This window comes from Triturus cristatus, chromosome 6 (genome assembly GCF_964204655.1).
Source record: "Triturus cristatus chromosome 6, aTriCri1.1, whole genome shotgun sequence".
Taxonomy (NCBI): Eukaryota; Metazoa; Chordata; class Amphibia; order Caudata; family Salamandridae; genus Triturus; species Triturus cristatus.
In genome coordinates this window covers 148812502-148824869 of record NC_140589.1, presented here as the reverse complement: position 1 = coordinate 148824869, position 12368 = coordinate 148812502, and the positions used below count along the sequence as shown (strand labels likewise).

General features: G+C 45.7%; 1 protein-coding gene across 1 annotated transcript in view; it reads right to left on the bottom strand.

The window, feature by feature from the left end:
• The window catches only part of CLIP4 (CAP-Gly domain containing linker protein family member 4), a 188161-nt gene extending 178185 nt beyond the window's left edge, over nucleotides 1-9976 (bottom strand). The window contains exon 1 of the mRNA XM_085609523.1: nucleotides 9610-9976. The gene's annotated coding sequence lies outside the window, so the exon portion shown is untranslated. The remainder of the gene's footprint in view (nucleotides 1-9609) is intronic.
• Nucleotides 9977-12368: the final 2392 nt, after the last annotated feature.

Sequence of the window (12368 nt, the reverse complement as noted above, 5' to 3'; positions counted from 1 at the left end):
CCGACTCCAAAATATTTTCTAAGATCATCGCATCCAGACTATCTACCAACATTGAGTCTCTTGTTTCCAAATGGCAGCACGGGTTCATTCTCAAAAAGGGCACCACAGAACACATCCGCGGGACCATTACTCTATTTGACGCCGCTAAGGTGACGGGAGACCCGAGCGCATTAATTCTACTTGACGCTGAAAAAGCCTTTGATCGGGTCTCCTGGCAATTCCTATGAGACGTCATGAGGCGGATGTGCTTTGGTCCTAGGATAATTCAAGCCCTTCAAGCCTTATATCAAAATCCCACAGCCAGAATTTCAATCAACGGGCAAATGACGGAGCAAATAGAGATCTCACGAGGGACGAGACAGGGGTGCCCTTGTTCCCCGCTGCTTTTCGCCATATATATTGACCCCCTTATTAAAAAAATCAAACTCAATTCGGAAATCTCTGCGGTATGCAGGTTTGGTATGGACACTAAGATCATGGCTTACGCCGACGACCTTGCAGTGGTGACCCCGGAACCCGAATTGGCCATCAAGGCCTTGGAACAAGAGGCCCAAGAGTTTGGGAAGCTATCTGGATATGCGCTTAATAAAATAAAAACACAGATCATTCTAAATGAAGAAATAAACTGGGTGGATAGTAGAGTAGTCCAAAAAGCTAAATATTTAGGGGTCAATATCGTCACCGATATAGACTCAATAGTAAAGGAAAATTTGATCCCGCTAGCCGCCGATACCAAGAAAACACTTAACAGAATCAACAACTTACACTGTACTATAGTGGGGAGATGTAATGTTTTTTAAATGATTTTCTTCCCCAAACTACTTTATTTTTTTAGGGCAATCCCTTTAGAATTTAACAACAGCATGCTCCAAAAGTTCGAACAAATTTTCACCCAATTCATCTGGGCATACTCACAGCCGAGGAGGGCTTTTAAACTGCTCTCTCTCCCTAGAGATAGAGGAGGGTGGGCGCACCCTAATTTAAGATTGTACTATTGGGCCGCAGTCCTGCAATACATGTTCTGAACTATTACATGAACATCCTGACGTGAGCCCCACGGAACTTCCATCTCCCTATATATCACTTCTTGGGGAGGCGGTGCGAGGCTGTCTTTGGAGGCAACTAGAATTTGGCTATTACAAGCGGGTCAGATTTAAGACTCTGACAAACGCGTATAGGGTCTTTGCCAACATACGCAGACTCTTTGGATTGGGCAGACTAAACCACTATACACCCATTAACAACAATACTAACCTACCAATTATCTTCGGAAAGACGTCCCTCCAAAAGTGGTATAAATCCGGTATTTTAAAGTTGGGTGACTTGGTGACTCCCGAAGGCGTTCGGTCTTTTAACGATCTTAAAGCCCATTACAATCTGAATGTTAATCAGACTTGTTCATACCATGCCATCAAAGACTTCTTGACCCGCAAATCGGGAGGGCTGGCAGGTTTTGCAAAGCTTGATTTTATCGATAAACTGCAGGGGTTAGTTCCACCACGGATTGGATACATTTATTCAATATTAAACAATCAAATGCCCGATGACCTGGGAAAGATAGATGAAAAATGGCGGCAGAAACTGAAAGTACCTAGTAAAACTTTCCGTCTCGCACTAAGCTTCACTCAGAGCAATCTGCTGTCAGCCAAACTACAGGCACAATTGTATAAGACAGGATTCTTCCTATACATAACTCCCAGCAGGATTACTAAATGGGGAACCGGTAGAGGAACAATGTGCCCTATATGCTCAGAGTTTAGTGCAGACTCGGTGCATATGTTCGCTACCTGCCAAAAGTTAGAACCTCTAATGGATAAAGTACAGCAGTTCCTGGGCAGAGTTAAATCACTGGACATTCAACTAACCCCTGCCGTCATCCTGCTGGGCTTACAGGATACGATTAATAGGAGGAATGGGGAGCTTTAATATTCGTTGCAATGACCATTCTCAGGATCTGTATAGCTTCCCATTGGATAGATCTGAATCCCCCAACGTTTGCCCAATGGTTGGCTTGGTTGATAGCAACCTGCAAATTAGAGAGTGCCATGTATGCCAAAAAAGGCAGGCGGACTAAAAGAAAAGGATTAGAGATATGGGAGCCCTTAACCAGGTGGCTTAGCCAAATGAACTCATAGGGCACGCTGAAGGTTTTACTATTGTTTTCTTTTCTAGTTCCTCTTTTTTCGCTGTGGTTTCTGGATCCGATTTAATGTCAGCAAAGCTAATGATTGCTTAATTAGATAATTTCTCGTGGGGATAAATTCCAATGTACTGTTAAACTGTTTTCTTTTTGAATTCTCACTGCTTGCAATTCACACTGGTTATGTCGCTGGTCTTTGGGGAAGGGGGTGGGGGGACGTTGTAATGACTTACTCAGATCTTTGACCCTATGTACCGCATATATATTTACAAAATAAATTTAAATTTTTTTTTTTTAAATGAATCCCTGCCAACCCTGGTGAGATCTCCGACCGGCTGTAGGCATCCAGCCACCACTACACATGTTTCTGGACCCCTGGGCCTGGGTAGAGAGCCACTGCTCTCTGGGACCGGAAACAATGCACATCCTGGGTAGAGGTGTCATGCCTCCTCTCCTAGGATGGGCCAGTGCTCAAAGAGGGGAGGCCTCAAAGGCTTGACACCCTTGTAATGCGGCACGCAGCCTCTGCTGCTAGCAGCAAATTGAGGCCCCTGGTTTACACCCCCACCTTGGGCGGGAACAATTCAAAAAGATAGAAGGTGTGCCCACCTCTGCGAACCCCACCTTTACAGTGGGGAGAAGCGGGGTGGAGCACACTTTTCAGTCCCCGCCATCTTGAAGATGTGGTGACCCCTCCAATCAGGGCTAGGCCTATGCCTATGGGGTGGAGCACACTTTTCAGTCCCCGCCATCTTGAAGATGTGGGGACCCCTCCAATCAGGGCTGGGCCTATGCCCCCTTCACAGGAGTGTGGCAGAATAGAGGGTGTAGTCACCCCAGGTAAGGTACCCACTGGCCCTAAAAAGCCTCCTAAATGTAGTATTTAGGTGGCTCCCCCGGACCTGGCACTCAGATCTGCAACGACCTAAGAAGAAAGAAGACACCCTGCAGCAGATGCCAGAAGACAACTGCCTTGGCCCCAGCCCTTCTGGCGTGTCTCCAGCTTCGACAACCCTGCAACCAGTCTTGCAACAACAACCTCCAAAACCCCTGGGAGGACTGTTGCCTTCAATAAAGACTCCAATCTGCTGAGTACAGCAGACCGGTCCAGAAGAAACCTACTCTAAAGACTCCGAATCCAGGCGGATCCATGTTCCAAGGCCACACTGTACTCGACGCCCACGGCCCGAGTCTGAGTGGCTCAACTGTGCAGTGAAGTCTCCCCGGCGATCCTGACCTCATGTCAAGCGTTGGCTGACCTCTCCTGCCCTCCACAACAGCACCTAAAAGGTGTGAATCCAAAGACTCCCCCCTGACGGGACCAGGTCCGGTAAGAGGATTCTGACACCCAAAGGCACCCCTGCACCCGAAGCCCCTGGGCCTTGGGGAGCTGAACCAACAGAGCCCCTACAACCCCCTATATCCCAACTTACCTCTACTGTCGCTGGTCTTCCTCCTGCAACCTCCGTTGCCACGCCTGCAGCCTCTTTACTGTCGAGAAGATCCTCATTGAAAAGCATTGGGCGCCAAACGTCGAATTTGCACCCTGGACCCGGCCAACCCTATGCCGTGGCGGTTTATGTTTGGTGCTTTGTGACCCCCCATGCTTAACCTAACCCCCAAAGCTTGGCCTCTGCAACCAATCTACTTACCTGCAAGCAGTGTGGTTCCAGGCACCCCTATGCCCATTGGAAAGCATTGGGTCAAACTCCGATTTTGACCTCTGCACCCGGCCGCCCTGTGCCGCTGGTGGGGCAAGTTTGGTACTTACCTGACCCCTGCTGACTTTTGGCCCCACAGACTGAATTTGCAAGTTATTTAACTTAACTTAACTGTTTAACCGCAATATTGTTTTCCCCATAGGATAATATTTGACAGTGTGAGAAAGTTGCCGATTTTTGAAAGTGAAAAGTATTATTAATTAAAATGTACTTACCTTATTACGAAGACATGAGTATTAAAATAAATTACAAAGTATAACTTTATAGAATTGGTCTGATTCTCTTTCTTGAGTCGTGCGTCCATTATTGATCATGTGTGTGCAATAAAGGTCTTAAACTCTGCTGTGTTAGGCCTAAGGTTGCTTGCCCACACTACCACTAATAGAGCACTTTGGGTTTTGCATTGAGCCCTTTATAATTTTGGGGAACCCCTGGACTCTGTACACGGTATTACCATCTAGTGTCAATATCGTATTCAGAGCTAGCTTCCTACTCCTGCTTTACCAAGAAACATTAGCATTCTAAGCAGCATCTATGGGTAAAGCTCCAAGATCAACACATGACACCACGAAGACATCCAAGTGCCCCCTACATGGTATGTTTCAATGACTTATGTGTGTATAATATTGAAGTATTCTTACTTTTCAATTGTTAATACATTAAATTGGTAACTCACTAATTTCTTATGCTACCTTTCTGTAATTATTCACCATGCTCGATAGGCATAGTTTGATCAGTTGCTCTAAAATGTAATTCTCAGATGTCAACACAAGATACCTAAGGATAATTAGAAGCTCATGGAGTTAATAAACATAATTCTAGCTATTGTAACAAAAAGTTTCATTTCTACTAAGGGCATAGAGACGAGGATTATGTATTCTCCTATCACTCTTTATTCCAGCAGTAGCCAAAGAAAACGCGTCATAAAAAATAACTTCAACTACATTTCACATGAAAATTTGGGGGATTTTTTTTTCAAAACATCCCATCAATGTAGTCCAAAAAAATGCAATCATAAATATTTCTGCTCTATGTAAGGTTCTGAGATATTTTCATCTTTCTCTTTCTTCGCATGGCATCATCCCTCAAGCAGAACTCAGTGGCATTCCTCCCGCTTCTGTTCTGCTGCAATGTCCAAAGAAAGAGCCAAACCATATTAGACTTCTTACTTACAATAGAGTATTTTCATGCATTATCAAGCAGTACTACTTCTACCTTCTTATAAATAACATGATTAGTCTTATTACATGTCAAACTGGAACCTAAAGTCGAACTACATTGAGTGGGTCATCCAGAATAGAATCCTTGTATCTGCCGGGTGGGATAATCCTCTTCTCCATGTCCTTACCAGAATCGAAACTTTACCCTACAATAGCTAGGAATTTTTGTGGGGCTAGAGGTGAGGATTGTCCTGGTTTAAAGCTTGTTTACCACCAGAGAACTCACATCCAAAACTGGTTTGAAATAAAACTGCCTAAAAGTTGAATGGGCAAACAACCAGCTTCATTCCTAATATCTTCCCAATGGGGCCCTAGATTAGAAGTCTTAAAAGGACAGTGCTCCCCTGGCTTAGTGAGCCCCAAACATGGAAACGGATAGCGGCCTCCTGCATCACCCAGTGCTGCTAATGTGCTAGAATAATAAAACCCCTCATAATGTTTCCTGGTATATATCAGCAGTTGGTTGACCACGGGAGGGCTCACCTCCTCCAGCATTCATTTATATACCTTGACACAGTGCACTCCATATAGTTTTGGAAGATTACGGAAAGATGGACAGGATATTACATGGGTGGAGACTACATTTGCCCTATTACCAATATATGTAACTCCATCCTGGGTTAACATTCTACCTGAGATATCCAGCACTTGAATAGGTGCTACCTTTCTAGACCAAGCTAGACACAATAACATGGCCAACTTCTCAGACAGTTCCTTCCTGTTCTGACACTTGTTCTATATTAATGAAATCAACACATTCATAACACTGTTAACGTTCCAAATTCTGGAATATTTTGGCTATGGAGGAGCATAAAGACAGACATCCCAAAGCAATTTACATTTCATGGAGTGTACCCTCACTGTAGCAATCATCCAACAAGACATGTATAGATGAAATCGCCAACCTAAATGTTTTTACCAACCTGTAAACCTGACCCTCTGTACAACTCTGATGCAAGATTCAGTATGTAGACAAGGTCAAACCCTCTGGATCCAGACTCCGATCCAAACATCAACCATTCGATCTTCTCCAAGATTATCTGTATCTTTTAACAGTACTATCGACCCTTGCTTTCCTGGCCAACTCCGCAGTTTGTCTTGATAAGCCAAGGAAAGACATATTTCCCTGTAATCTTCCATGCCTTACAGAGGAGAGTTCCTGCCATCACCAGGTGGTGACTGGAACACTGTGAGTCCATTGCAAGGTACTGAATGTGGGAAAGATAAATTGTAGAATCCCAAGAAAATGCCAAGAAAACACGATACCAAACTTGAGATCTCCAAATCGGGGCAAAGAGGACCACATCTGCCTCCACATTTGAGCAGTCGCCCTTTTAAAGATGACAAACAGCATAAATACATAACTGCAGCCTGTTCCGACTCCTGCAAAAATGAGTCCATTGCTACCACTGATTGATTCAGCCTTTAGCTGGGAGCTTGTGATCCAGAAGGGACATAAACCGGTTCATTCCGCACAGCCCCATGTTTTCATAAGTGCCTGAAAACCTCTGGGTTCAGTTCCCACATGACAGAATCTTGTAACTGTCTGGAGTGCCAATCTGCTACCACTGGAGGACCAATACCCACACCAACAGACCATGCATGCAACCCAGGCATCATAGTCGACAGGAAACTGATCATGAAAAGACAAGTCAACTCTGTCACCTCCTCCTGCTTCCACACCCTTTGCATGCTCCGCAGAATCTTCAAATGGATTCCAGTCAACACCAGAAAGACCATCACTCAGGCCCTCGTCACCCGCTGCCTCAGTTTAGGCAACGCCCTCTATATTGGCATGTCCACACAGCTTCTCAAAAGACTCCAGACCATACAAAATGCCGCTGCCAGACTCAGTCTAGGCCTTCCTGAATGGACCCACATCACCCCCACCTCAAAAACTTCCACTGGGTCCCCATCCAGAAGAGATGTCAGTACAAGATCCTCATGCACACCTACAAAGCTCTACACAATCAAGGACCAGCCTACATCAACCATTGACTGAACTTCCACCAACCCTCAAGACACCTACACTCCTCCTCATTTGCCCTTGCTCACACCCCCTGTATCCGTCTCAGCCACAGTGAGGGCGCTCCTTCTCTTTCATTGCCGCCAAGACCTGGAACTAGTTGCTCCTCACAGCACTCTCCCTGGCGGACTTCAGAAAGAGGCTCAAGACCTGGCTCTTTGAATGAGACACAGAACACTCAGCGCCCAGATACCCCTGGAGGCAACAGTGCTGCGCTATACAAAATGCTATTAATTGATTGATTCTGCTGACAAAGGATCCACCAACCTGTCACTGCCATTTGGTTCTACAGAAAGAAGTGCCAAAAATCCTTAGCTAAATCTGTCAGTGCCTTCAATCAGCTCACACCTAAGTGGTTTAGGTACTGTATCACTTAAATAATGTCTATCATAAGCAGGAAACAACATTTAACCTCATCGCTGGTCATACACTTGACCACAAATACAGACTATAAACAGCTCCAGTCAAAGGATGTATAACTTTAAAACATCTGGGGTGGACCTAATTTCCTTGCCCCAGTGGGGGGTTTGTGGATGGCTGGATGCCAATGAAAGGAGTTGCGTCCCACAAGGATTTAAGGCATTGTTCACCGCTCTTTGCGCTGGAGCATTTACTGTTTCTAGAAGGACCTCATGCCGAAGGATGAGATCATCTTCTTTCTCCATAAAAGAGAGATCAGCACTCTGCACTGTACCATAAAAGCAGGCCTTGTAATGTGTAAAAAGGACACCATCAGCCTTCTATAACACTGGGATTGAGTGGGCCCTTCCAGTGTCCATCCAATCTGCTCAACAGTGCTCAGGGTTTAATACAGTCGCTTTTCGGAGACATATTGCTACAGGCACATTCAGGCAAGTATACCACAAGGAAGGAGAGGAGTGCTCTGTCAGCTCCACACGGGATTCGTACAGAGATGTATTGCATGTCAATGGTCATCAAATTCTTCCCTCGTATTAAAGTTCTGGAGGAAGCTAAGAGGCTGGAGAGTTGAGATACACCTCTTGGAAAAAAACAATCACTAAACATGGGACACAGGTAAGAGTGGAGTTGGGATCTGAATCAGCAATCTAAGGGAAAATCTTTACTAATCGGGGTCCGCAGCTGGGGTGATTTTTGGCATCCCTATTTTTTAGGTCATACATTTCTGATCTCAGAGCAGAACTTAGTAAAACGAAGTCCTTTCCACCAAAAGTGAGACCGCGTCATCTATCTGTGCACCAATGGGCAGATGACAGTCATTGTTTACTGCACAATCGTTGGCCTGCAAATGTCTCTCTCAAAGCAATGGTTCGTATTCCAGTCGTAATTGTGATTCTGTGCAAATGTGTATGAAAGAGATACACAGTTGTTAATATTTTGCAAGTCAAAATAAAGTGCAGTTTTTACAGGTAAGCTGGGTTCATTGTGTGTTTGGGTGGTAGTGAAAGAGATGGGAGGAAGTGCACTCAGGAGAAAGCGAAAAGAAGATGCTGAAGAGGAAAGAGATGAGGTTTTAAGACATACAGATGGACAAGATGTAGAGTTAAAAATGGTGTGCATGTCTACCGCAGAGTAACCATAACAGGAGTGACCGGGACACTCTGAAAACCACTACCCTGTCCAGAGGTCACAGTCTCAAGATTTCAGAATTGAAACATTTTCAATATTATTATAAAGATTTCATTATCATTACTTATCTATCTTAAAAAGCTAACACCCATTGACAAAGCCAATAGTCCTGGCTGCTTTTTGGTGTTATGTTAACTATCTGGTTGCAATAACCCAAAGATCAGGGCGGAATACCGGTGGGGTGGCACAACACGGGAATCACAGAAATTGAGTTTACATAGTTAACACTGAGGGCGGAGAACACACATCTAGACATCGTGACACACTGAAAGGAAAAGGAGTGAGGTTTCCCCAGCCACATCACAGGTGTCTCTGCACACGATGGTATTTTCCTAAGTACATGGCAAAACGTCAATTGTTGCAATATCTTTATTACCTTTTAAAACGTGTTTACAAGCAAATACAAAGTCCCTCCCTTGCACAGGTGAGATGACACCCTGAACATTATTATGCACACATGGTCTGACAGTCATTTCTAGCTCGGCGCACAAGCGATAGGACACATACTGCCCCCTTGTTTGCACAGGCGTGCAGACACCCGTAGCCCATTGCACCGTTCTGCACACAACGGAGTAAGTCACACTGCCCTGCTCTAACCACAGGTGAGCTCACGATTATCCGATAATAAGATAAAGTGGTGGATCTCACACCAAATGATCCACCCCATGCACGAGAGGGAGGAAACTAGCATCAAGCAGCCTGCCCTCCATGAACAGGTGAGCTGTCAGTCACTGCCTGTATACTCCGAGCGGCTGCGGGATTGCCATACACTAACATGCTATGTGCATGGATGCACCACGCCGCGTCGTTGCAACTTGAACGGCAGTGGGCTCCCACGCAGAGGACAAACTGTTCACGAGGCACACAACCTAGATGTTCTGGATAATCACCTACCTCCACTGCCTCAGGTCTACATGGCCGGAGAAGCTTTGCTCCTTTTCCGCTGGTGGAAACAAGCAGTGGGTTACTTCAGTCATGCGCGTGCGCAGCTGTCAGTGTCAAAGACTCGACAGAAGCCTGGCCAGCCAATCAGGAGCCAGCATGCCACAGGCAATAGCAAACCCAGAGGCCGCCAATGGGCGAAGATGTTGAGGCTACTAGGCCACGCCTCCCTCCTCCGTAGCTCGTCGTCTACCTACGTCACAGAGGCAATGGCAGGAGGAGGTCCGTGCATAGTCGCCGCTGCGGCGTGCGCGTCCCGTGACAAGGGAGAGTAGAGACCGCCCCTCCAATCCAGCCGACAGAAAGAACAAGGCGAAGCTCCGCCCCGCGCACGAGGTAGGCAGAACCTTGCTCAAACTGGGCAGGGCTACATTTTGGTTGTCCAATGAAGCGAACCGTTAGGCGTGGTCTGCAGGAGGCCCTGTCCAGTCCCAACAGGAGGTGGGGTCGTTCTAAGGTGCTGGTCTGCATAAAATCAAGAGAGACCATTGCTACCCTTCCCGCGAAATTAATAGTCGTTTATGGAAAATAATTGTAATTTATAAAGCGCGTGGTTTCTTCACATGAAGTGTCCCAGCGCTAGGAAGCTATGTACAGAAAAGAATTGAGCACAAAAGGAGCAGCCTAAATGGAATCAAAAAGCAAGGTTTTTAGTTTTTTTCGGAATATCGATTCAGAAGGAACTGGCTGAAGTTCTACTGGTAGTGAATTCCAAATGTTGGGAGCCAAGTGACGGAAGGCACAACCACCAACCAACTCAAGCTTCGCTCACCCTGGGAGTGGAGGCCAGTTTAGCCACAGCCGATCTCAAAGTTCTGCTTGGAGCATAGAGAGTAACCATATCCAGCGGAAATACAGGACCTTGGCAGGAAAGCGCTTTGTAACAATAACAGAGAGCCTTAAAGATAATTCTGTGTTTCACTGGCAGCCAGTGCAGTTTGTTTAATGCGATACTGATTGTGGATCGCCTCAGGAGCCTGAGCAGTGTCCAGGCTGCCGCATTCTGCACACGTTGAAGCCTATTATGTCACAATTGGGAGACATCCTGTGAAGAACTCACGCTATACAGTGAAGTAGAACGAGTTCTTTATTTCTACAATGCACCAACACAGGCTCTGGTGATGGAGCTCAGGAATGTGCTGCGCGTCAGGTCATCAGCTGTCAACTGTAAGGTGATGTTGCCGGCTGATGAGGGAGTGAGCAATACGGTGTCCTCGCAGGGACACAACTGATAGACGTAACACATCTTCCCCCGAAAGAACAGAGATAGACCGTGGGAGAAGAAAAGGGAGAGAGAGAGTGAGAGAGAGAAAGAGAGAGAAAGGAAGGAGTATGAGGCTGGAGAGGGAAGTACCAAACAATGCTGAAATTCCCAAAATACAAATTGTTATTCACAGATGTAGTCAGAAAGTTTTACTGGGGGTAACACCCTTCTTCCAACTTTGTTGGTGAAGACTGGGGGAGCTTCACCCAACACTGGAATGGGAGGTAGCTGTCTGCTGACTCTGCCCGTGGTGCCGTTCCGGGGGAAAGCCTGTACACAGTTTGTCGGCTGAGTAGGAACTCTGCTGGACGAGACAGACTCATTTGTGGTGGGCTCTTGTTCAGATTCACAGTCGGATGAATCAGACAATGGTCTGCTGTTTTTACTCACTAGGGTTTGTTCTTGACAGGATGCCTCTTCTGTAGGAGTTGTCAAAAAAGGAGGGGTTTAGCCCAAAGGATTAGAGGGTAGGTAGGGCTAGTTATATGTATTCAAAGCTTTATTCGAGGAATATACTCATAAAAGCACAAACATACATTTAAAATACATCACATTAAAATTTTTTCCTATTTATACATACTTTTAAAACAGTTGTGCGTACATAAACAATAAAAATCTTTGGTGTACATTTACACAGAAATCACTTGATACCCCAGTTATATTACATTAATAGAAATTGCCCTCCGTCTAATGGACCATGCCCACCCCAGATACTTTGCTGTTCCTAGAACAATAGGCATATCAGTGGCGGTGCAAATAATTCGTAGCGCCTCAACATCCCTAGATTTCTACAAACAGGAGCTAACCAAACTCTTCTCGGGGTGGCATAAGCTTTACACAAGAATAGAAAGTGACCTATATTTTCCTCAGTTGCACCACAAACCGGGCAGCACGAGGTGGTTGAACTCCTCCACCTACCCGTCAGTGATCTCAGAGGAAGGGCACCTAATCTTAACTGGAAGAAAAGCTTCCTATCCCCTGGGTTAGTAATACTGTCCCAGTATAGTTCCAATGCAGGACACAGTTTGATTTCTAAGAAACGCCCCACCATTGTGTCTGATCTCGTTCTACTCCAGAGTCTGCCATCTATCCAATCCCAATATAAGCTTTTAATTATGTTTTTGTTTGGAAAGGGTTCCCCAGATGGATTATCCCATAGATTGGAGAGGCCGAGGTCACCTAAAGCAGTCCTAAGATTTTTTAACCAGACTATTTTATGAAAGGTATCAGCTTTAATTATGGCAAGGAACCCCTCTGCATAATGCCGTATCTCTGGGGTAGTCCAGAGGCGTCTCCAATAGAGAATCGGGCGCAATCGCGCTCGGTCACTAACTGATCTTCTCCCTAAATCAAGACCAAGCGGGATTAGTGGTGTACTCTGAGGGAGACCCGTGATTCCCCTGAGGAACCTATTCTCCGATATTTGCAAGGGGAGAAGCCTCTCGAA